At 41.2% G+C, this 25,945-nt stretch overlaps 1 protein-coding gene across 1 annotated transcript in view; it reads right to left on the bottom strand.

The window, feature by feature from the left end:
• The window catches only part of PPARG (peroxisome proliferator activated receptor gamma), a 56,348-nt gene extending 31,512 nt beyond the window's left edge, over positions 1 to 24,836 (bottom strand). Inside the window, exon 1 of the mRNA XM_054280929.1 lies at positions 24,770 to 24,836. The gene's annotated coding sequence lies outside the window, so the exon portion shown is untranslated. The remainder of the gene's footprint in view (positions 1 to 24,769) is intronic.
• Between the last annotated feature and the right edge of the window lie 1,109 nt (positions 24,837 to 25,945).

Raw genomic sequence — 25,945 nt, 5'->3', positions numbered from 1 at the left:
CCCTTGTAAATATAATTGCAAATGAGAAACAAGTTCAACAATGCCACAGGCTACTCAGATATGCTACAAATTCTCCCATCCTATTTTAATTTGTTAATGTAGGGTTTGTTGCATTCTGATATTGGATAAAGAGCCACGAAACTTCAGGTTATTCCAGGGTGTGAAAGAAACTGATTGCAAGGCTGTGCTCAAAGAGCTTCAATAGAAATGGAGAATATTTGGAAATATTCTCAATTTCAATTTCAATTGAGAAATTAAGAATATATGTACAATGGGAAATTTCTGCATAAGAAATACTGATTTATGGATCTGAAAACTCACAGGCAGCTCAGATTTAAAAGGAAAAGCACTTCAAAATCATGGAGAACTTAACTACTTAACTTAATTCCTGGAAGTGGCAGAGTTGGGCTCCTGGTGGTAAAACCTGACTACAAGAGAAATAAAATGTTCTGCTGCAGTCACAGCACTGACAGAACAGGGAGATGAGGAGATGATTTCTGTTAAATCAGATTCAAAGTTTGTGGGAAAGAATCCTCCAACTGTTCTTAGAAATCGCTGAGTGGAGAAACTGCACTTTCCTAATTCCAGTCATGCTTTGTGAGGCACCAAGTGTGATTCTGAAGAAAAGCTTCTCTTCCAATGCTTTTTGTTTGAAAATGTCTTCAAAATCTCTCCTACTCTTCAAAATAGAGATGATTATTTATGTTCTTTGAGGGAAAAAATGATATTATATATCATAAGAAGCATAAAAATGTGAAAAATAAGGTATCATTTGGTTGGTAATATAAAATCAGAACAAACCCCTGTAGGATTCTGAGGGGCAAAGAGCATAAATTGGCATTTACAAAGTGCCTCAGCAGAAGTGAAAGGTGGCTCCTGTTGGTTTTGAGGGATTGGAGGAAAGCAGGAACAAGCAGCACGTCCCTGCCTTGCGCTGGCAGTATTGTAAAAGTGCCTCATTATATAAAATGTGGGCGTTGCTCTCTATGAATCATTGTGATTTAAAATAGGATCCTGATAGACAGGCAATGAATCACTTTGGATTTTGTAATCAGCAAGGGCTGACTTCTTGGGAGAGCCCTTTGCCCCCTTTGGCAGGCAGCTGAGGGAAGGTCTGCTCCAGCCCTGGAGGTGCCTCCCCAGGCTGAAGGAAGTCATTGATTCTAAAATATCCCCAAAAACGCCGTGTGGGACACAAGATAGCAGGGCTTTGTCAGCTGGAACAGCAGCACACAATTCAATTGATAAGAGTGTTAACATTCTCAGGCCTGTGCTTGGCTCCAAGGCTCAGCATACTTTAGTAATTGGCATTTATTTCGACTGGGCAGCCTTCGTATTGCTGGCTCTAGTAAAAGTTTTACCAGCTACAAGGAATTAATAGAATTTCAAAATATCATATTTGACATTAAAAATATTTTAAGAGCAAGCGACCCATCCAGAAGGTTCATCTGCTCGAGTTGTGACTGTGCTTTCAGGAGTCAAACTTGCTTTGAGCTCAACAGAAAGTTTTCCAGCTTTGACAGAAATTCAGTGTTTGGCTCAAAATTGAGCACAACGCTCATTTTGAATATTGCATTGGTGCTAATGGCATCCAAACACCTGCCTCAAGTTAAACACTTCTAAAACCTCAGTTTTTGGCTAAGAAAGGACTTCTTTGGCCAAGATACATGATTAAATTACATCTCCTACACACAGATAAATCAATGTGTGTTGTAACACACATCCATCAGAAATTAGGGGCTCATAAAATGCTCCATTTCCTGTGTAAAATGACTGCTGCAGTGGCAAGGCTGTGAGCAGAGTTAATAAAACAAACTCCCAGCAGCACAGAGTCCCAGTGGCACTGTCAGCCAGCAGCCTGCTGATGTTTCAACAGGGAACAGCTCTGTCTGAAGTCTTCAAACACAGCACAAAAACATTCCTGGAGTTTATCCTGTGCTCACACAGGAGTTTATCCTGTGCTCACACATGGTGTGTTGTATGAAAATGTGATTTTCCAGGATTTCAGAGCACAAAGCTGTGTGAGCACCACAGCTATTGACAGCACAATCAGCTGCTCCACTGCTTATCTGGTTTCATTAGGGCATTATCAACATGTCTCTTAATGCAGTTTAATATATTAATAATAGACTCCATTCTCTGGAAATGGTGCTTGGCCAATAATTAACAGCTGAGGTATCAATTTAGGGTGGGATTTTAAATGGTTGTAGGCCATTATGGAATTCAGAACCCAAAGTTTGCATTTGTTTTTGAAATGTTAATAACTTTCATAGTAAATGTCATGTGCACCACATCCAGTTAATCTTCTTTTAAAACACTGTAGATGTGATGAATTTGATAATAACCTTGAAGAATTTTTGTAATTTTAATACTGAACTAACCACACCAAGTTTTCTCAATCCATGCTGTAGTAATAGGGAATTTAAGGATGCAGAATTCTGTTGGGAAGAAGCCTGGGATTATTTTCTCTCCTCAGACTCTGTCATGTCAGTGCTTTTTAATGTTCACAAGACAGTAAACTTCAGTATTGTTTCCAAGAGATGAGCTAATAAGGCACACAACTGGACTGGGGTGAAATACACTCATTAATATCCTAAATGCAGTTCCCTGCCATGGCAGAGTACTGAATACTCCCACAGGAAGAGGAGGAGGAGGAGGAGGAGGAGGAGGAGGAGGAGGAAAAAAATGCCACATGAATTTAAACTCATTCCTTGAATTAAATCCCACTTTTAAAGTTTTTCCTGGAAGTCAAACACACTGCAAATAATCCATAAAAATGCAGCTCTCTGATTGGGATGAGTCGTTTCCATCACATTCTCATCTTCCCAACACTAAAAATGCAAAATTATTTTAATGCAGCAAGACTGGAGGGAGGGCCCACATGATTTGACTGAGTGCTGCGTTTTGGCAAAATATTTAATCTGTTGGACAATCACCAAGTTGTAAAAGTGAAAAAGCACCATGTTGCAAAACTCATTCATGAACGTAAACATGCTGAGCATTTCTGCATTGAACACAGGGAGCTCAGAGAAACAGCAAATACACTTTCCTCTATAGAATTCTATAGGATTTCTGTACATCCAGTGTAAAACAATGCTCTGTGTGCCTCTGCAGCCACTGGGATGGCAAGATAATTCCAACACACCAAATCCTGAGAAAGCAGATAAATGGCACCAAAGAGGGCTCAGCATTCACCACTCTCCTCTTTTAGCTGTCCTCAAATTTACCATCTCACACACAAATCACAAACCATACACTACAATTTTGCCCACAGACTCTGGGATATTTGATAACTGGATTGGTTTGTTTTTAATTTATTTGGGATCATCAGATTTTGGTTTTTACACACAGTTATTGAAGGGTATTTTCATTAGGGGCTGCAATTCCTCAAGCACATTTTCCTAAGCTTGGAGGGGAAGCAGAGGTGACATCCCAACATTATTCTGACAAGATAAACTAAAAAGGACCCCCAAAATTGACTATATCCAACAGCAGGCTTTCTACCCTACATTGAGTAGAGTTAAATAATGTTATAATAAATACACATGATAAACAATGTAATAATTCATTACAATTAAATAGTATAATAATAGACACACATGAACTTTTGCACACCTATCATCTGTTGCACAAATGGATCTCTTTCATCTGTTAAATTAGGAAAAAAAAAATAAAATTAACCTTCTCAACTGTACAGACTGCAAAGCATCCAACCTGCTCAGCCACTTTCCAGCAGCAGAGCAATCCCTTGTCACCTGACTCCTGTACTTTTGACCCTCCAAAAATTTCCCAGCTGAAGCATGTTGACATGTTTTCACATGTGATTCAAGAGTGGTTGCTCTCAATAGTGCTGGATGCTTATCACAGGTTGAGATCAATGTTCTTTGCCTCCCATGTGCTCCCTCTTTCTGAGCTGTAATTTTTTCCAGGCAGCTTTCAGGGTGTCCTGAAGTCAAGGTGGCTTCAGGCTGGGAGTGTGGGCTCGGGGCACGGGCAGGGTGAGCTGCTGCAACTGCAATTGCAACACTCTGGGGAGGATTTCATGAGCACCAGGAAATTAATGTGCAGTTCTGCTCCAGATTTAAGTTACCTTCAACAGTTTTCAGTCTTCTACTAGACTACAAACTTCAAGAGAATCTTCCCCATTCTTTTTTTTGGGGGGTCAATATAAAATATAATATTAAGTAATGCTGTTCTCAGTGTTTTATTCCAGAAGAAAAAGAGGTGGGGAATTTCTGAAGGAAATTAAGCATTGAGAATTGGTATCAGAAATATTAATTTTAAAGCCTGTGTTTGACTAAATAATAGCAAACTGGGAGAAAGAATGCTAAAGCATTCCAAAGAATGCTAAAGCTATAAAAACTGGGAATTAAGTTAGCACCAAGACACCTCCTTTTGTATTTCTAAGTTTCAGCAAAAACAGAGGAATTTCATCAGGATTTTTCTGGTTTACATACTTCAGAAAAGCTTTGTGCAAACTGGTACTATAGTTTGTGCAAACTATAGTAACTACTGAGAAAAGGGGAAAAAAAGTTCAAATACCCTTAGATCCAGCACCCAGGATCTGAATTTCTGTGAAATAATGATACCAGAAAGCCCCAGAACAGAACTGCTTCATCTTGAGCTCCAAACTAAACAATTATCATTAAAATTATAATATTAATACTGCAATTTAATAATTTATAATATTGGTTAATATTGTAAGTTTATAGCCAGCAGCTTCCCTACCAAACTCCAAGTAGTCCTGGATGTCACTTTATACTTTGGGCAAATCAAATTATTTTCAGTGATGTGATTTTCCTTCTGAAATTGATAAACTCAACTTCCTTTACCATTTAAAAAGAAAATAGCACAGTCCATGGCTCAGACAGGGGATTATCAGCTCACTTTAGGTGATAACTAAAGAAGGGGACCTGAATTCTCCTGCCACTTCCCCTCACAGTTTTGTGAGAAAAGCTCCCCTGCAACACAGCCCAGAATTGATGGAAATATTGAATTCTTTCCCCTTCTTTTCAAGGGAAAAAACCCCCAAGACACCATTCCCTTCAGAACACAGAAGGAACTTACTGAAAACACAATGGGGAAGTGCTGTCTGAACCTGAACTAAGAGATGAATATTCCCCCTGCAGCCCTTTTATAACAATAAAAAAGGCAAAATATTTGTGGGGAAAGAACACGATTTCATCTTTTATTTAATTTCAAAATCATTAATGCACTTCAAAAAGAACTTAAATATAACCTGCATAATGATACATTAATGGGAAAATCTACAAAGTCCTGACTTAGTTACAGTTTCATAAACCTGCTGTATTTTCTAATAAAGTATCTGGCATGGCTTGGATTTTATAATGTGTCTGAAAAGTAAAAGGAAGAAATTTCTTTGATCTTATTTTCTGTTGGGTTATTCTTCCTCTGTGTTATTAATATCCTAAGAATATGTCTGGTGTGATTTGTTCCTACTTTTGTCAACCTGTCTATTTGGAAGTAAAATTTTTCCAATACCCCCATGGAAATGGGAAGGAAGGAAGGAAGGAAGGAAGGAAGGAAGGAAGGAAGGAAGGAAGGAAGGAAGGAAGGAAGATTTTCACCTGCCAAGGTGTGGAAAATGATTCCACACTTGTGAGCTGCCTGTCACTCCTGTGAGTGTCCCTCATCCCCAAAGCAGGGGCTGTTTGTATTCATATTTGTTTAAATAAATAAAATAAATATCTATGAATAAATTTATTTCTTTTAAAATAAATAAATATAAAATAATATCTATAATAAGTAAATAAATGAAACATTTGTGTCTGCCAAACCGAATTCCACGGCTTTTGCCACTGTTCTTTGTCTCTGCACTAAACCAAACATTTTAAAAATGGTTTTGATGTGATTCTTAACACTGGTGATCTTTGACCCACAGAGTCAGCAGGCGGCAAGTGCCACCCCCAGGGTCCCTGCCACTGTCCCAGCCACTGTTCAAGGAGATGGGAACTGGCCTTGCTATTTTTGAGATGTCCAAGAGCTCAAGTGACATCACTCGAGGACACCGACGGAAAGCGGAGGATCCGCGCAGAGAGCAGCTCAGGAGAAAGCTATTTCTGGCCAATTTCACAATTCTGCTATTTTTAACAGCTGCTCCTAACCAGTCATTTTTGGAGATGTGTTTGCAGCTGGAAAGAATCTGCCAGTGCTTGAGTGGAGCAGTAAAGCCCCTGCAGTTTGTGTTTTACACAGAAGTCTCGTGGGGAGAGTGGCAATCTCAGGGTGCCCCAGCACCTCTGCTCCCATGGATTTGGAATCCTCTGAAACTCTGAATTTGAGATGACAGCTCACAGAGATCCCAGCCCGTGGAAACTCACCTGCTGTCATTAAAAACCTCAGCTGCCATCCTGTCTTTGACAGCATTTGCTGCTTTCACTTGAGGAGAAAAGTGTATAATCAAGTTTGAACAGTGTTTCAAAAAGATTAATAATTATAGGGTTATGCAACATTAACAATAGTGGTACCAGCAAAGCAGCTGTGTTAAATTTTAACAGCATTAAAAAGAGGGGAAGAAAGAGATTGAGAAAATTTCAGTTCCCTTCTCTGTCATGTGTTCTTGTCATCGTCTTGGTTTTTGCTATATTTAAATTGCTGTAGGAATTTCTTCTGCAAGGAACCTAAGAGGGCAACTAACAGCAAATCCTTCAGTTTCATATTGTGCTAAATAAAAGGACATACCACAATTCAAGCCAAAAATGTAGTTTCTAGAAACTAGAAAACAAAAAAACCAGAGTTACAATTTGCTATGTTTGATAACATTAATAGCTAATTTCTTGCCTTTTTTTTTTTCTACTGAAAAATATATTAACTAACTTCCTGAGAAGTGCTGTTTTGAATAACTATGTGTAAGTATATTTCTTTAATCTAAATGCATGTGCCAATCTCACACACAAACCACAAATCACACACTGCAATTTTGCCCACAGACTCTGGGATATTTGATAACTGGATTGGTTTATTTTTAAATCAGCAATTTATCTTCAATTGGGCCAGAATACCAACAGTTAACTTTGCAATAAATGATTACTGTCCTAACCCCATTTTGCTTTTTAGAAGATTCCTTTTCTAGGCAAGCAACTTTGGTGTGAGGAACTAAAAGTGATTTCTGTGACTTTCTGTAACCCCTGGAGCAGGCGTGTGAACAGCCAAACATGTGGCTGTGATGTGGACTGAGGGTGAGCTCCTGGCACTTTTTACTGCTCTCAGTTTTCTTTAGTTGCCAAACCAAGCTCAGTAGTTACAAATTTCTCTATTGGTCTCTTTAATGATCCAGCTATATACTACTGAGAATATAGAAGCAAATTGTGAAGGGACACTGGATCCCACCCAGTGACGGGGAGTGTAACAGAGCACTGGATGTCAGGGTGAGACTGTGCTGGTGCAGAACTGCCCCTGGAACTTTGGGATCAGCTGCAGTCCCTGAGGTCAGAAGGAGTCTCCCCCACACCCTTCCTGCCCTTGCTGACAAAGTGAGAACATCTGCTTTAAACCTTACCCCTGCTCTGTGTACCAACTGAGCAGGGATTCTGCAGCAGCTCTGGTGACTCCTCACCAACAATGACTGGTATAAAGGGACATGACCAGCATGGAAATAAGCACAACCATGATCTAATTCCATTCCACCCGCCCAAACTGCCTTGTGAATGTAGAGCCTGGATGATCTCTCACCTTCCCTTTCTGCTGTCAATACAGCAAATCACAAATTATGCTAAACAGTGAGTACTTGTGATGCAGACAGGTGTTCACTGGGCTCCAAGCAGTGCTGGGCTCATGGCACACCTTGCCAACACAAGGGAATAGGTTGATTGCTGAAACCTCTGTGGCATGGTGTGCAGAACTAACACAACCAGAAATTGGTCAAATTCTGATTTCTGAACTGCTTCTGATGTAATCTGCTACTGGGCTTGGTTCACTTCAGAACTATGGATTCTTTTTTACAGCTTTCTCTGCATATGGCCACTGAGTCAGACGAGATAGTTTGCAGACAAACATTGGCTCCTTTGAACCTGGCTGTAAAATTTCCACCAGTGCACTCAATTTACCTTTTGCAGGGCAGCAATGGCAGCATCTGTTTGGAACAGGAGTGCTGGGCCTCCTGCTCAATACCTGACCAGAACAACCCAAAATCTCCATCCAGAGCATGCAGGTACCACAGAACTCCTCCTTCCTCAGCCAGCCTGAGGGAATCACTGCTCCAAAATCTGAGACTGGGGGAAAAGTGCAAATTATTGATCCTGCCACCGCATTAACACACTGAGTGAGCAATAAAAAGCTTCCTCCTGAGATCTCCATCTCAATGGAAGCAGAGTAAGTTGCCAATCCCACTGTGTTTGTCAGCTCCTCTGGATTATCAATGGGCCACGTGCTGTGAATCACATCTTGGATCCTGCCAGTTGTGTCTTGCTTTTACTATTTGTTCTGGGATGTAAAAACCACTATTGTAAGCAGTTCAAAAATACATGCTGGAAAATTGTTAATGCCCTAGTCATACAATGTCATTTTGAAGCTCCCTGGGAATTTAGATTTGCACAGCTTATTAGGATATGACCTTTCCCTTGATTTTTTTATTTTAAGATCAAGTTAAGATGAAATTTCCCCAGTGGGAGTTGCTGTGTTTCCTTCACAGATAAGGAAAATAGCAATGGCAGCTCTGCATAGAGACAAATTCATGCACTCCTGCAGCATGGACAGCCTTGTGGGCTTGACAGACGTCCAGTGCATTCCTAGAGGCTGAGAGGGAGTTAACAAAAAAAACCCCCAGCATTTTAACAAAGGTATTTCCCTAAATCTTTCACCTTTTTTTTTTGTTTTAATTCTTTTTTTCAGTTTCATCTGCGAGGAGTTTTAAGGCCTGTGAGCTTGCATGCAGAGCACCAGGGCAGCACTGGCTTTGTGGAACACATTCCTATTCCTGTGTGGAATATCTATCTCTACAGAACTGCTTTTTCCTCTTCACAATATAGATTCTGGCTCAGAAATCCACACACTTCCCTGGGATTTCATGAACCTGTTCTAAAAGCAGGAGGCTGTAAAACTAATTCTCAAAATTAGAGCTATGGGCTGATTAGCAGCTGCCAATCACAGTGATTACATACTTACTATATATTATGTATAATAAAAATTTTTAGGAGTTTAAGATAGGAGTACTCCCACACTTCTTTGTCTTTCTGCCTCTATGTCAATGAAACCAATGAAGACAATTAGTTAAATAACTAGAAATTGAATGACGTTGCTTATATTTTAAAACTTTTCAAACGCTCAAGATGGTAAAAAGCAACAACTGTTAATAAGCTCTTAAATTTTCTCACTAACATTAAAATCCATTGGTCAATAAAGAGATGACCAAAAAGAAGTGTCAACACAAAAGAAGTACATGTTTTCCTTTTTGGATATTCAGGGTGAAAGCTTCATGCACTGAACCTTTGCTAGGCAAACGACATCTTTTTGTCAGCTATATGGATGCCAAAAGAAGAAAAGGAAGCGATGATGAAATAAAGTAAACTACCTTTTGTTACTTTTACTATTTTTGTTACTATTACTTGTATAACTGGCTGCCTTAATAGGTTGGGGTGGGCATAAAACATTCGTGCAAGGATGGCCCAGTAGAAAGGGAGGGTCAGGAGGTCATGGCAATGACAAAACCAACAAAACTCCACAAAGACTCAAAGGAGCCTCAAACCAGCCCTGCCACCTTTACGAGTTTCCGTGTCTGGAAGGCTCAGGAGGAGCTCTCTGCGCTCCCCTGGCCCAGCTGGGAGCAGGGGGATCTCCCCAGCAGGGGAATTTGCATTTCCAGCAGCAGCCCTTCCTCCTTCCAGGGCTGACAGTGATGCGGGCTCACTGCTCCCACAGCAGGCAGCAGCCAGCCTTGCCATGGTGTCAGGCTCTAGGCAGGGCTTAATCTGCAATTGATCCCGGCCTAATCTGCCTCTCTTGGGCAAGTCCAAAGTCATTATCTGCATCAGCAGCCCGGGAGCTCTGTGACACTCATGTGTCCAACAAGAGAGCAAACAAATCCCCGCCGATAGCATTCACTGCCTATCGCCGCGGGCCCTGGGGTCACACAGCCCGACTCTCCTGCCAACAAACCCAGCACCACTCCAGAAAATAATAATAATAATAATAATAATTAATAATAATCCAGCAGGAAAAAGGGCCAGCTGAACAGCCCATGTTACAGGAAGGAATCTCCTGGATAACATCATTCCTGCTCCAGCAGTGTTTGAGGAGTGACTCAACAGACTGGGGTATCTTTTTTACGGTGGTGACACAGGGCTGGTGCAGATGCACAGTGCAGGCACTAAAAGTTTATTTACAGAGGGCAGGACTGAACATTTCATGTGAGCACATTCAGGCCATGATAAAGAGCTTTGTCTCCCATTAGTAATTTAAAGGATTGTGATTTGCTACTCCCAACACACCTATAATTGAATTCCTCAGTCATAAAATCACTGGTGCCAAACAAGTCCTGATATCTTTTATCAAGCCTCTTTTTTCTTGTCATTTGTTAACATATTTCTTATGGAGCTTTTCTTCTTTTTATAGATACATTTGCTTTAGTTATAAATTAACCCTGGAATTTACTCTCCCAGAGGCCACAAACTGCTTTTTTATTCTCTTGGAAAAGTTTCAGGCTCTATGAAACGATGATTTGACACAATTTTTGAATAGCAGCTCGTGGTTCAGATACAGAGGAAGGAAATTCAAAAGATGGACAAAGTAGTTGAGACTAAAGTGGAAATGTTTAGATGCCTTTCTGGGCCTTCTGCTCTGGAAGCCATGATTGATTTAGCAAAAGGGAAATGTTTCCCTGTGGGATTTCTGGTGCTTCCAGTTCCCTGTAGTGAAATACTCAGATCCAGACTCATTCTGAAATGAGGAACGTGTAGGAAGTCCCAGATTTCAGTGGCTCCAGAAGCTGGCCAGCACATCCCAAAGGTATGCAGAATACTTCAGATTTTGGAATGCATCCTAAAACACCAATATTTGTTTAACAGATTGATTCATATAATTCCCATTAAAAAATAATTTTTCAGTTGACAATGCCATTGTAAAGAAAATAAGCTTGAAATATTCACTCCTATTGTGTCTTTGTTGGGCTCTTTCTCTTCATCCCAAGGCTTTGGAAACTCTTGGGTTTTTTCAGCCAGAACTGACTAAAAATGTAGAGGAGTTTGAACAAAAAGGGCTGAAATAATCGTTAGTGTCAACATTGGAAGAGCAACAATTTGACCTCAACTAGTAAAAAAAAAAAAAAAATCCAAATGAAGAATTCCAAAAATCCAAATGAAGAATTCAAAAAAAAAAAAAAAAAATACCCATAGGAAACTAAGGGAATTGGTTCTACTGCTGAAAGAACTCTTTGGATAAGGGCAAAGCCACACTTTTTAACAGCCACATTTCCCACATTATTCCTTTTATTTTTTTCTTCTGTGTTACTCTTAGTCCTATTACAAACCGTTGAAGTTGGAAAATTTTGATTTGATATTAACACACCACATATTATTAATTTAACCCATTTTTATGGTTTAATTTCCACTTCAGCTCAGGTAAATACAAAAATTTTGATTTGCTATTAACACATTAGATGTCCATTTTTATGGTTTATTCCCCATTTTAGCTTAAGTAAATATGAAAATTTGGGTTTGATATTAACACCCCAGATATCCATTCTTATGGTTTATTCCCCATTTTAGCTTAAGTAAATATGGAAATTTTGATTTGATATTAACATATCAGATATCCATTTTTATGGTTTAATTTCCATTTCAGCTCAGGTAAATATGAGAATTTTGATTTGATATTAACACACCAGATATGCATTTTTATGGTTTAATTCCCATTTCAGCCCAGGATTCCCAAGGTGGATGGAGAAAATGTGAAAAATATGCCTTAAAGGTTCAGAAAAGAGGAAAAGATCTCCCAGAACTGTGCATTTCTGGATTGCTCTTCCAGTTTGGAGTGGCTGTTGCCTCAGCACAGGAAGGAGGGGATGATGGCTTCACAGCATCCCAGGGTGGTTTGGGCTGGAAGGGACCTCAAAAATCCCCCAGTCCCACCCCAGCCATGGGCAGGGACCTTCTCCTATCCCAGGTGGATCCAATTCCTGTTCAGCCTGGCCTTGGGCACTGCCAGGGATGGAGCAGCCACAGCTTCCCTGTGCCAAGGCCTCCCCACTCTCCCAATTATGAATTTCCCTCTAACACCCAACTTAAATCCCCCTCTTTCAGTTTAGTGGGTTAAAAAAATGACAAGTTTTTTTTTTTTTTTTTAAATTCCTTTAAAAATTTCTCTTTAATTAAGAATAAAAGAGCTTGGGGAGTGTTGGGGTGTTTTTCCTATAGAAATAAATGCTTTTCATATAGAAATAAATGCTTTCCTCATCTCTAGCTTCCCATTCAAGACAATGGGAAACCCTTACAAAGAGAAACAGATTCCTCCTCCCAGTCAATTATTTGAAGTAAAAATATTAAAATTTTCTCCCAAAATTGTGCTTTGAGTCTCCGAATTGCCCAATTTTTATTATGAACTAGATGTCTAATTATTTTGAAAAATCTTACAGCTTATTCTGCATTTCTTCTTGAATGCTTCACCTGTTTAATTACCCATACAAGGTTCTTGACATTTCTTTTTAAGTCTCAACAAAACATAATGATTTCAGATCCTTTAATTGAATCAATGATCACAGAGCTGAAAGAATTTAACACTTAACATATTTATCAAATAGGCAAAAATGAGATTTAAACCAGTGCCAACACTGTCAAATATTTTGGCTCTCAAATTTTCAGGTGTTAAAATACACATTCATCTTTTAGATTTTACACTTCTGTGCGAAATGCTTTCTATTTAATTACCACAAAATTAGAATTCCATGGTTTATTTGGTGACACAGTTTGGCCCTGCTGTTCTTTGCAATCCCAGTGAAGGCAGGGGATGGTGAGCAGAGCTCAGGCTGCCCTGAAGGACCAGAGCAGGAATTAAAGCCAGGCCTAACCCCCTGCTCTCACACCTTGTGCACACATTTCAGAACTTTGTTTGCCCTCTGCGCTTTCACTGGAGCCAGGAGGAATTTTCAGAGCAAACAGTTTGTAATATATTCTTTACAGGTGAGTTACAATGTTGTCTCTGGCTCTTGGAACAGACAGTAGGACAATAAAAACTCAAATTATTTTTTCAGGGCAGTGTGACTGTATCATATACGAGTATTGCACTAAGATCTGCTCAGGACAGATGAATAAATAGAATAATTTTTTTAATTTACTTAAGCTAAAATGGAAAATAAAACATAAAAATGGATATCTGGGGTGTTAATATCAGATCAAAATTTTCCAACTTCAACGGTTTGTAATAGGACTAAGAGTAACACAGAAGGAGAAATAAAGGGAATAATGTAGGAATTATTGTGGCTGTTAAAAAGTGTGGCTCTGCTCTTATCCAAAGAGTTCTTTCAGCAGTAGAACCAATTCCCTTAGTTGCCTATGGGTGTTTTTTTGGAATTCTTCATTTGGATTTTTTGATTTATATTTTTTTTACAAGTTGAGCTCAAATTATTGCTCTTTATTCACACCACAAACTCCTGTAACTTGTTTCACCAGGGGTGAGAAAAAAATTGGAGTAATTTAAAAAATTCTAGGCTTTATCTCTTTTATTTATTTACATGGCAGCCAAATAAACAGGCAACAAAGGCTAAAATGACCTGCAGAGATTTTTATTTTCATGAACCTCCAACCTCTACTTTACCAAACACAATTTGTGTCTTGGGTGCCACAAGCTCTCTTAGAAAGATCTCCACATTACAAATCACTCCTCTTTTAGAGCTAAAATCTAGGAGTAGAACTTTAAGCATAGCTCATCTTGCTCTGAGGGCAGGAAGAAACTTAACAAGAAATGCTGACAGCTCTGGGAGGTGTTTCAGCTGATTCCATGCCAATGAACTGAAGAATTTCACCAGGGCTCCCACTCTGGCCATGCTTGTCCCTTTAGCAAACTGGGTGGAAATTGTAAATGGCCTTTTGCAAATGGTCCATGGGCTCTGCTGGCTCCTAAATTATTTCAGGGCAGTGATTGAGTGGCTCTTACTTAGCTGGGCTAGAACTGCAGCAGGGGCAGGTCTAGAATGCATCCATTGAACCTCCACTCCTGCAGCTGTGCCCAAATTCAGCACTCTCTGATTTACTGGTGGCTCCAAGGCTTTGGTGAGACTGGGGAAAATCATTGCTTTGGGGTTTTGTTTGGTTTAACTCAAATGTTATTTAATTGCGAACCAGCTTTTCTCCTACCTGTGCTCCCAGTTCTGCTGGGAGTACCTGTGGTGTCCTCACCACTCTGGAGCTTCAGCCCCAGTGTGAACATGAACAGGGCTCTCCTAAATCCCACCAGGATGTTTTTCTCTTGTCCATCACTTTACTGAGCACTAAGAAAGGCACTGACCTCTTTTTCCCAAATTTGCAGTCCATTTCAGTGAAATATCTGTGCCGAAACCCCTGTACAGATGGAAAACTCTAAAATACAAGTTCCATTCTTGATAATGATCAAATTCCTGTAGTTACCATCCAACAGAGGCATTTACCCATCCATCTTTGTGTCTCATAAAAACACAGGAGATATCTTGCTGCTTCAAGACTCCATATATAAGAATGGCAATACTGCAGTGAATTGGAACGCAGTTTTAAGTCTTCATATTTCTAAATATTAATCTCGTCTCCTACTCTGGGAATAGCGAATTACATACTGGCACCTCAAAATCACCCCCAGCTGTTAGGATAACCCACATTCTCCATGGATGTAGAGGAAAATTCCCTTTTCACGAGATTTTCTTCTCAGCATCAAAGGAAATAAGGGAATCTGTTCTGCAGAATGGCTTTTAGAAGAAGAAAGGAGGAAAATCCTGTGGGCTCTGTCAGTAACTCTTCCCACTGCCACCCTCCCTTTTGCAGCATATTTCCCACTTTTTTTCTCTGATTTAATTTCAGGAATTCTTACTCAGAGGATGTTTTCCTCTGTTTAAATGACACCCTGGAAGTAGACAGCAGTGCCATTTAGCACTTAGCCTACATTGTCTTTATTTCATTTATTTCATTTCCATATTCATAGCTAAATGAGTGCTCTATCACTCTGGCTGTTTTGAACTCCAGAGAATCCCTTTATTTCACAGAGTCACTGCCAGGTATAATTACTGCATTCATCAGCCTTTCCTGGAGTAATTGTCAGGAAAGTGGCAACCATGCCTGCATCAATTCCTTCTTCCTCCTTGCTCTTTCCTGCTTGCCTTCCAGGACAATGAAAGACTCTCTCTACTTTCTCTTCCTTTGTTCACCTCAGCCCTTTTCCTCCCTTTATTCCTCTCTTCAAAACTTTGGGGAGAAAAGGAGAGATGGTCCTGATGTTTTCACACTTAGCAGTTTGTTGTGAGTTTGTTTTCTTTAAATTTAAAAAATGTTAAATTTTTTTAGAAATTCAAACTCCGCCATTCTGTGGAGATGCCCAGTCCAGCTCTTTCACCAGCGCCAACACAAGAGTCACCCTCGTGTCTAAGGGTCAGGCTGGAGCAGAAACTCCAAATTGCCACATGGCTTGTGTGCTGTGCCTTCCTGTTCCTGGGGAGGGGAGGAGACAGGAATCTGCTGGCCAGCCTGCGTCAGAGGCACGCTCAGCACACAAAATTGGGGCTACGGACGAGTTATTGTTATTCTGAACTCACCTCGAGTGCAGCAACGCTCCCTGCCTGCCCTGCTGTCCCCAGTGACAGGAAAGCTGTCACTTGTTGTTAGCAGATCACACAGTTCCTGTTCTCTGAGGAGTCGTAAGTAAGGCTAGATTTGAAAAACAGAGCAAACTTGGGCAGAAAAAGAACAATGAGCAAGGATGCCAAAATACAGTGAAAGACCACGTTATGGCATTGTCAGCATATCTGAAACCAAGGAAAGCTGAAAATCTCATAAGAGACCAGAGAGAAGAATTCAAAATCAAGAAGGTTCCAACAATAAACTTCAGGCTTTGAGAAAGAAATTCAAACATCTGTAGTTTTTTAAGGAATTTTCCCATTTTTTAATACTTTTCATTGGCAAAATAAAAAGGGCTGAACAAATACAGAAACCCAGCAGGCACAGCTAATCTGCCCAGTGCCTTCCTTTGAAATTTCCTTTAATTAATTAATCAATTAACTTCCTTTCCTGATGTTCACTGTGGACAGCTTCTTCCCATTTTCCCAAGTCCCTGCTCTGCTGGGCCTCCAGAGTCCCACACTGGCCTTCGATCCCTGCCCTAATCCACCACTGCAATTAATCTAATCACACTGCACACCAGTAGCCTCCATTAAGATGAAAGATAATCTTGCTATTTCACAAGATTAAAAAAGCCAGAGCCAATCTTAACATCACACATTACTCCACCTATTCTGCATAAATTCTGTTTTATGAATATCAGAAAAGAGGAGGGCACTGGTGATATTGTTATCTTTTAAAAGCAGAATTGAGAAAATACAGAGGAGTTATCTGGGCTTTTGTCTGATCTCTCACCTACTCGAAATTGGCACCAAAATGAAGAATGGCAAGAAGTGCACATGACTTCCACATCCTCAGTGTTACATCATGAAGGATGAAACAGCAGATTGTGTACAGCTCACAGTGTACAGCACAGCTGCTGTGCTGGGTGCAACTCCTGCCTTACACAAAAAATGCCCTTCTCAACAAAACTGTGACTCATGAAAAAATTGACAGATACCAAAGAAAACAGTGATAGGCTCATTTCATAATGGGACCTGCTGCTGTGGACTCTGACATTCCCCTGCTAAGTGGGTTTTTTATATAAATGAAGCATGTGGATATTTAATATTCTATTTTTGGATTATGATTTTCATTGCCAACATTTTTTCAAGAAGATGTCTACAAGAAAATATCGCTGCTGTAGGAAAAGTGGGCTCTTGGTGCTGAAGGGTTTCCCAGTACTTCAAGCACTGTCAAGAATTCCTGCCCACGCCAGCTGTGCTGTAATCACTGATTTCTTAATAAATCAGTAATCCTGATCTAAGAAAATAATTCCTCAAATGTCATTACCTGTGTCAGAATGCAGCTTGCATAACCTGATGCGTTACCCTGTCTGAAAACCTGGAGCAGTGCAAGGATTTCAAGTGTGGGTTTTATCCAAGGGCTTGGATCCCTGCTAAAATCCTGACACCACTAAAGCAGATTTGGGGACATAAATATCCTGCTGGATTGGCCACAGGAGGGTCAGGGAACAAAATCTGGGCAGTGCCCAAAGGAAGCTGTGCAAGGAACCCTCTTGAGTTTCCTGTTCATCATGGCCTAATGTTCTGTGTCACAAAAACAATTCACCAGCTTGAGACAACTGGCGAGCTCACATCACAAATAATGCTCCAAAAGCTGGCAAAGCAGGGCTGGAATTTGCTTCCAGTAGCATTTATTAAATATAGTAATAATACTAATGACAGCTAAAACAACAATAGCCCAAAGAAGCAAGGTAGGAACTACTTATTGATCTTCCATCAGATTAAAAAAAATTATTTTGCCTTACCTTACTAATGAAAAATACATTGAAGCTGTTGGTAAAAACCCCTGAGCTTTTCAATGGAATTCTTGAATATTTGCTTTTTTTCCTATTTTAAATTTAAGACCTGAAACTTTTGTAGCACCAATTTGGAGAATTGTTTTCTGTATTCAAATGAACAACTCCTATTTAGAGGAGATCTTTACTAAAGAATCCACTCCAGGCCAATTCAGCAATTCTGGCAATAGCTGTAATGTAAATGCAAAAACATCTAAACCAAATGCAGGAAAATAAACCTTTTAAATGGTGCTTGTTTCATTCAGAGAGCTGATTTAATGTGAAATCCTTTTGTTTTAAATAAGGCTTAAAGTTTCCTCTTGTTTATCATCTCAAACCAGCTTCAGCAACAGCTGGAAATTCTGAAAGTGAAAGCACATTTGCAGAACTTTTGTTTCCACATTCTCTAATCCTGTTTAGGAAAAAATCAAAAAGTCTGCACCTCCGTATGAGTACCCCCAAATATGCATCCATTTGTAAAATTCAATTTATATTGACAATACTATGGGATATTTTAAAAAAATTAAACATTTGCCTGTTTTTCTTAGTATTCCCAATAATTTCAAACCTCAAACACGTTACCATGCCCTGATGTACAAACAAGGCATCCCAGAAATGCAGTTTAAGTGCAAATGTTGGCATCTGGGAGTGACAACAGGGAAGAAAAACAGTGAAAGCCTTGCAGAACTTCAGTGACTCCATGAAATAAATCCATCCCCTATCACTGGTTAACTTCAGGAAGACTGGAGCATTCATCATTAATTCAGTGTAAGAACTTTGTTTTAGACATAACTGCTAGAAAACAAATAAATATTATGTTTTTTCCTAATCCTGAAGGGAATGAGACCCTCTGCTGCAGCCTCTTCAAAATTTCTCCCTGAATAAGTTTAGAGAATACAGATAAACTCTCAGGAAATAAAGCAACCTTTTGCCCTCATGTACTTCTGTACTTGCTTATCTATAGATTTCTTTGGGTGTAACTGAAAATAAAATTTGGGTTTCTTGGTTTTTTTTTACATTCATAGGTAGGATTCAAAATCAATCTAGCAACGTACCACATAATAACACGCTTCCATGAAGCTTAAAAACTGAGATTCAGCATAAAACGCTGTAGCTGAAATACTGAAATACCACTGTAGGGAACAGCAACTCCAAGGAAAACACATTCGAGATGGAAGGATAAACTCTCAATTTTATTTACTGTAGACATAAAAAGTCAGGACCTAAACCTATCATGAGGAAATATGTACATTATGAAAGGCAGTAAATAGAAGTGGCTGCATTTTTCCACAAGCCCCCATATTAGATAGCACCACAAAGCACCAGGTCCAGGTAGTAAAACCTGTTTTTCTGACCACCCCTTCTAGAAGATCTTGGTGTGAGCGTTAAAGCCTGTAATTAACATTTTTCTTTCCATAGTTCCTTTTTTTGGTGGAACAATCTGAGTCTTTTGGTAGGCTGACATCTCTCTCACAGCACCATGGGTGAGCTCACAGAATATTCAAATCCTCCCCCAGCACAGGGAGTGAAAATGTTCCTCTGTTTGTACACAGATGGCACCTGAGTTCAAAGCCTCTCAAACTTCAGAATTGCTGCTACATGGCCACAAATACTCACAGCAGTTACACAACCTCTCAGTTCAATAAATCTAAACAAACACACAAGTACTATGGACTCCTCGTGCAATATTATAACATAAAAAATCCCATTTTATGCAACGCACTGTAATCACGCATTGTGTAAAAAGTTTAAGACGAGATCATAACTCTGGGCAGGACTGCTCTGTGCAAATATGAAATTCTCTGCAGAGTAAATGCTGAAACTTAGAGGGAGACACGAGATGAAAGAAGAAAATTTCCACTGCTCTGCCTTATCCTATAAATATTCCATACAGCTGAAAGTATGACTGATGCAAATCACATATTTTGGATTTTATACACACAGGTGAGTTAGAGGAGTTGGAGGAGGAGGTCTATAAAATATTCCAGGATTTTGGCAAAAGGAATTCTAAAATATGTCGCAATCTGATCTGTAAATGCTGAAACTTGGAGGGAAACACAAGATACAAGAAGAAAATCTCCACTGCTCTGCCTTATCCTATAAATATTCCATACAGCTGAAAGTACGACTGATGCAAATCACATATTTTGCATTGAACACACACAGGTGAGTTAGACAAATTGGAGCTGGAGGTCTAAAAAAATTCTAAGATTCTGGCAAAAGGGAATCTAAAATATGTCCCAATCTGATCTGTGATAAAGAGGAAAGACATCAGTCCCCATGGAGCTCATGAAATTCCAGCAGCCTGCAAAGCAGCACGAAGGAGACTATTTTACAATGGCACAATAATAGCTGTGAGAAGACCAAAAGTAGAATCCATGCCTAATTGGAAGTCTAGAATAAACTAACACCAACTGCAACGTCTGCACCAAAATGTTGGCGTTTCATTTGGAGCTGAAATACGTTAAGAAATCGATCACGTAAAAGGCAGATGAATTTACTCCTCCTGTTACACCGGCATTTCTCACAAGTTTTAAAGAAAAATATGTAGGACTTAAGCTATAATACATACTCATGGTTATTTAATTCCAGGCATTTAGTCTCACAGGGCAAGCAGTAATTCCTTTAGAGCCGGAGCCTCAATTTTGAGCACGCTAAACCCACAGCCACGCAGGAATCCAGCAGTAATTGCAAGGGAGCAAACTGTACAGAGGACTGAACTTTTATCACTGCAAACCTGATCCTTCTGAGACAGCACATCCACCACTGACCTCAAGGAAGCTGGGATTTGGATCTATTTTTTAGATCCTATGCATCTCCTACGAAACCAAGGAGTTCCTTTGCTGGCGTGGAGTGCTCTGTGTATTTTCTGTTGGGATATTACCTAATATTTATTATCCTGTGTTATCAGAAATTACACAGAGCCTTTCAGCAGTGCTGAGTCTAGCAGGAAGCCATTCCTACCACAGGGTTAATCCCTTCCCTACACACACACATCCCCTATAAGCTTGCCCAGAACCCCACAGGGATGTTCACCCCACGCAGTGCTGGAGGTACATCCCCAGAACTGCGGCACTTTGTGTTTTGTAAATTGCTAATTATCAACCAGCAGAGTAGACTTTGGGATTCAGAGACTTGGATTCATAGACTTTGTCCTGAATGTGCAGCCTGCATGGCATGGAGGAGATCTGCTTAGTCATGAGGAAAGGGGGTGGCTTATGCAAGTCCACAGAGCATCTCCTGCTAGTCCATTCTAGAAATTCACAGCCCGGCCCTGGAGCTGCTCCTTCTCCTTCCCTGTCCAAGGGGGATATTCCCCTGTCTCCAGGGAAAGCTTAAAAACTGCCAGGTAAAGAAAAGAGGATACTGCTTAGAAGTAGAGGTGGTTTCTTTGCTGCAAATTTGGAGATTTATTACACAAACCCCTAACTTTTTCTGTCATAATGCTAATTAGAATCTATTACCACTAGCATCATTTACTCTTGCAAGCATAAATGCACACACTAAAATTTTAAATTTAATTTTTTGCCTCAGCCTCACTCCTGCATTGTTTCTCCATTGCAAATGGGGAGTTCTTTGCATTCTCACATCCCAGATCACACAGTATTGAGGACAGGGGCAATTATTCAATTATTTCATTTGAGTAAGAAGATGGCCCCAGTCTTGACTAGGCTGCTCGGTACTACTGTAACACAGGTAATTAAAAATATCTATATAGTTCATGTATCACGAATTTTAATTGGGGAATGATGTCATTGTTTAGTTCAGTTCTATAGAGTGGTTTATGAGAGGGCAAACAGGCCAAATAATATAATGGAAGGTGTGGGCGGAGTGGGAGAAAAATGTGAACATCATCAAATTGACTTCAGTTCTGCGAAAGTTTCCGGATAGGAAGACTTGCAGAATAGGCCTTGCTTCGTTTTTTTTTTCTCCCCCCTCTAAATTTAAAGAGCAAAACTCCACGACAGATTTATTATAATTTGCCCTGCAGTGTGAGCAGAGCTGACAACTTTGTAGCAGGAGGAAGAGGGAAGCGCATGCTGCAGCAGAAGAGCTGATGCTGAAGCAGAAACTTAATGTTTCCTATGGTTGCCACATTTATTTTCTCCCTCCTATTTCCTTATACCTGCAAGACTGGGAGTATCCCAAGCCCACTCACCACAGGGCTGAGTACCAGGGTGATCATTTGCTTAGCAGCAGCATTTTCTGCATTGTCCCTGGTACCTGAGAGCAGCACCACTGGAAAAAGGTGGACTACCCTACATTTCAAACAAAGCACAACTGGAAAAGCTCCCTGGGCTCTTCTCTTTGTGGAGAATAAAAAGTGGAAGGGGGAAGAGAGAAAAGAAATAAAAAAGGTTTATTATTTAATGCAGGAATCAATTGATGTTTCATATTCCTGAGAATCCGAAGACAAATCTTACGGCTTTTCCATTTTTCATCCTGCCTTGGAAAAGCCTCCACAGGAAAAAACTTGAGTTTTTCCCCAAGTAAATGGAGTCCTTTAAATTGTAAATTACCTCCTTTAACTTGTCCTGTTATTGGGAGCCCCCAAGTTCTGTCTGAGGCGTGAGGAATAGGACTGAGTGCATCAATTTCTCTTGCTTTGGATTGTTTCTAACTCTTCCTCTTGTTAGTTCACAAAAAGTGACCTGACACACAGAGAACATCTGGCATAAAGTCCCCAAAAACCAGATCCTGCTGTTAAAAACTAGACACCATTATGGAAATACAGAGTGAAATAATTAGCACTTATCACCTAATATCATGCTGGATTTAACAAACCTATTAGTGATTAAAAAATGAAACCAGCAGCAATAACTAATGGAAAGTGTTGTGCCCACGACTTCAAAAGCCTCATGGAGAATTTGTAATTGTAGGATGATTCCTCTTGAGTAACTGCACTGCAAACTTTTACTGCGTGGCAGAGAAGGACATGGGAACAATCCTCGTGAAAAAGCTTGTAAAAGAAACTCAGATTCTGAATATCAAACACACACAGTTAGTGATTCACAATTAGCCTACTAAAAAGGGCAAGGAAAGATCTTCAACTCCACTCTGAGCAGATTACATTTAAAAAAATACCTGAAGAGGGCCTTACCAATCAAGGTGAAAAAAAGTATTAATTTCACTTTTCATTATTTGGTCCGCCTTTGTACAAGACAGAAGTTTCATTCCACTTTTAAATTTTTCTTGCTTTTACAATAAAATCGTTTTCAAAATTCATTTTATTAGCCATTGCTATAAGGAGGAAATTGCACTAAAAGTGATTGAAACAGTGCCTAAATTTATTTTATTGACTTAGAAATGGACTTATGGTTATTTAGAAAAGTCCACAAAAGAGTCAGATTCAGAAGCACTGTTGATAAGGGGTGCATTTATCAGTCCCACAAGGAAGGTTAAAAGGCATAGCTCTGATATCCTTCAATTAAATTCTAATATTTCACTGCCTTCATTTCAGATTTGTTACATGGAACACAAGTTTATATCAGGAAAAATATTAGTTGTATATTCCGTGTTATAATGGATGTTTTGTTGAATGTTGATGTTAAATACATTGTATTATCCAGGAATTTGGCATTTCTAAGGAACACAGACCATCTTAAGGCTATTTAGAAGTACAGAATCTCTGAACCACTACAAGTTAGTGAGATGTTTTACAAAACTGATGCCTAAAACCATTCAAATTCAAAAGCTGTCTGTGTAAAAATGCCTTTATATTATATTTCTGATTGGTTATCATTCAAAGTCAGTGCCAAGTATTTTTTTCAGCTCTCTCTCCCCTTGACAAGCCCATGCTTATATTGTGCCACATGCCTTAACACACTGCTAGCAGTGATTTCTTGTAATCTCATAATTAAATCTCTGAGCAATTTTTGCAGCAATTTTTTTTTTTTTTTTGTGACAGCCAAAGTGAATAATGATGTCAAACACATCACTTGATGCACCAAATTCTGATATCAACGAGAGCACACCATGTGAAACTTCTTTTCAAAGGACAGCACTCGGTATCATATGCCACAATTGCTTGGTGTACGCTGGGAATTTTTGGTTAACTAGTAACAAATCATAGTAACCTTTTACAAGGTAAATTACTTATTAAATGATAGGCTTATTGCCACCAGAAAATAGATATTTTTAAATGGAACATTGTAACAATGTTCTACAGCAAAAGCTTGTTCAGAGATGGGATAGCCAGTCACAAATATAAATCCAAACCCCTGGTTATTTCAAGGAGAATTAAAACTGATTTAAAGGAACCTAAATTCCACAGGACATCCGGAAATTGACAATTCCCTGAGCTTTTGATGACAATAAATACCAGCCTTACATCACTGATATTAACAACGCATCCCTGTTAAGTCAGCATAGAATTGTCGTGTGTGCACAGGGCCACAAAGTTACAACACCACAGGAACTTGCACTCTCTAGCTGCAGAATCCCCTGGGGAGAAATGACACCAGGAAGATTACAAAACGCTCCTGCGAACCTGAGGCATGCCATCAAGACACAATATATTTCAACATAGCATCTCGGTTGTTGCAGGCTGTGAGAGGCTCCCCGACTTTCTGCGATTGGGAAATTGAAGGAAACGATAAAAAAAAAAAGAAAAAAAAAAAGAGGAACGAGCTGTTCATTCATTACGAGAGCAGCCAGGTGAGCCCAGCAGTGCCCTGGCGGTGCTTCCCCCACGGGCGGCAGGGATGGACGGCGCGCACCGGATCCATCCATCCATCCATCCCTCCATCCATCCATCATCCCTCCATCCCTCCATCCATCCATGCATCCTCCTGCCCATCACCGCCTCACCTCAGCGGGGCGGCCCCGAGCATCCCCCGCTGCCGCCGTGCCGGACCCGCTGCTGCAGCACCATGGACACAGCGCCCGGGCTGCCCCGGCCGCAGCGCCGGGAGCGCACCTGGAGCGCGGCCGGGGCGCTCCGGGCACCGCATCCCGCCGGGGCTCCCCAGCGAGCGCTCCGCTCTGCCCGCTCCAAGGGGCCCTGCCCGCCCGGCCGGCACACCGAGCATCCATCCCCGGCGGCCCCGGGCTCCGCGCCCTGCCCGCCCCGAGCCCCCGCAGCGCCGCAGCCCCCTCGGCCCCGCGGCCCTGCCCTCACAGCCCGCGGCGCCCTCACGGCCCGCGGCTCCCTCAGCCCCGCGCTGCCCGCGCCGCCCCTCACCTCGGGGCCGGTCCCCGCAGCCGCACGGCGCTGGCGCTGTCAGTTCTCAGCGGGAGCAGCCGTTCCCTTCCAGCGGGATAAACTCCCCCGCTCGGCCCGGCCTCCCGGGCAGGGCCCGCCTCCCCCCGGCGCCGCCTCCGCCGGCCCACGGCGAGCGGGGCTGGCAGCGAGCGGGGCCGGGCCGGGAGCGGGCCGGGCTGGGAACGGGAACACGGACAGGGATGGGGATGGGGACCGGGGGATGGCGAAGCAGAGCAGGACGGGACAGGCAGCGGGCAGTGAGGAGGAGGATGAGGATGATGAGGAGGGCTCTCCTTCCTCGCTGTCCCCTCGGGCCGTCCTGCACCCGGCCCGGCCCGGCCCGCACAGCGCTATCGGCCGCGTGGAGCCGAGGGCAGAGCGCGGCCCCGCAGCGCAGCTGGAGTTTGATCTCTGCTCCCTGTAATCTTCCGTAACTGAAAATTCACTTTTTCCGCCTGCCGGCTGCTTTCTCTTTTGCCTTGCCATGCTGCGGCCGGCTCCGCTCCGCGCTGCGCGGTTTGCTTTGGCCGGCTCGCCTCACGTCAGGCTGTGTCCTGCTGTGACAGGAGTAAAGGCTTTTCTGACAAGGTTCTTAGCAGTAACGGAGGTAAAGCAAATTCTTTTAACTTTTTTTTTTTTTTTTTTTTTTTTTTTTTTTTTTTTTTTGTCTGAGATTATCTGTGGGCGCTCTTCCCCCCTGCCAGGAATGCAGAGCCGAGCTAAGGTATAGGCTGTGCTCGGTACCTCTCTCCGGAGGCAGCAAGCCCCAACAAGCCTGTCACCTCCTCTATCGCAGCCTCTGAGGCTTTGAAAAAGAAGTTAGATGTGGAAAAAAAGGCATAAGATCAACAGGCTTTAAGAGAGTCATCCTGGAACTCGAGGTGCCCCGGGATACAACAGTTTATCTTGAAAAACTCCTGATCCCTTGGACATCACTGCAAGGTTGAGAGGATCCCAAATTTGCCTCATTATGTCTCTTAGTCATCAAGAGTTTTGAAAGAGAGCCCACATTTGCTTTATTATTTGTATACTGAAGGCAATTTATAGATTAGGGTTGAACACGTCAAAATACCTGGACTACCTACAGATACTAACTTTGCCTCCAGCCTTTTGTTTATGAGAACAATCTCTCTGTCTGCAGAGGCTTGAAGCCTT

This window comes from Melozone crissalis, unplaced genomic scaffold, assembly GCF_028551555.1.
Source record: "Melozone crissalis strain CALT ecotype California unplaced genomic scaffold, PUWL_Pcris_2 ptg000029l_1, whole genome shotgun sequence".
In the NCBI taxonomy this organism is placed as follows: Eukaryota; Metazoa; Chordata; class Aves; order Passeriformes; family Passerellidae; genus Melozone; species Melozone crissalis.
Note: the sequence above shows the minus strand (reverse complement) of the source record. Positions and strands in the feature narration are given on the sequence as shown.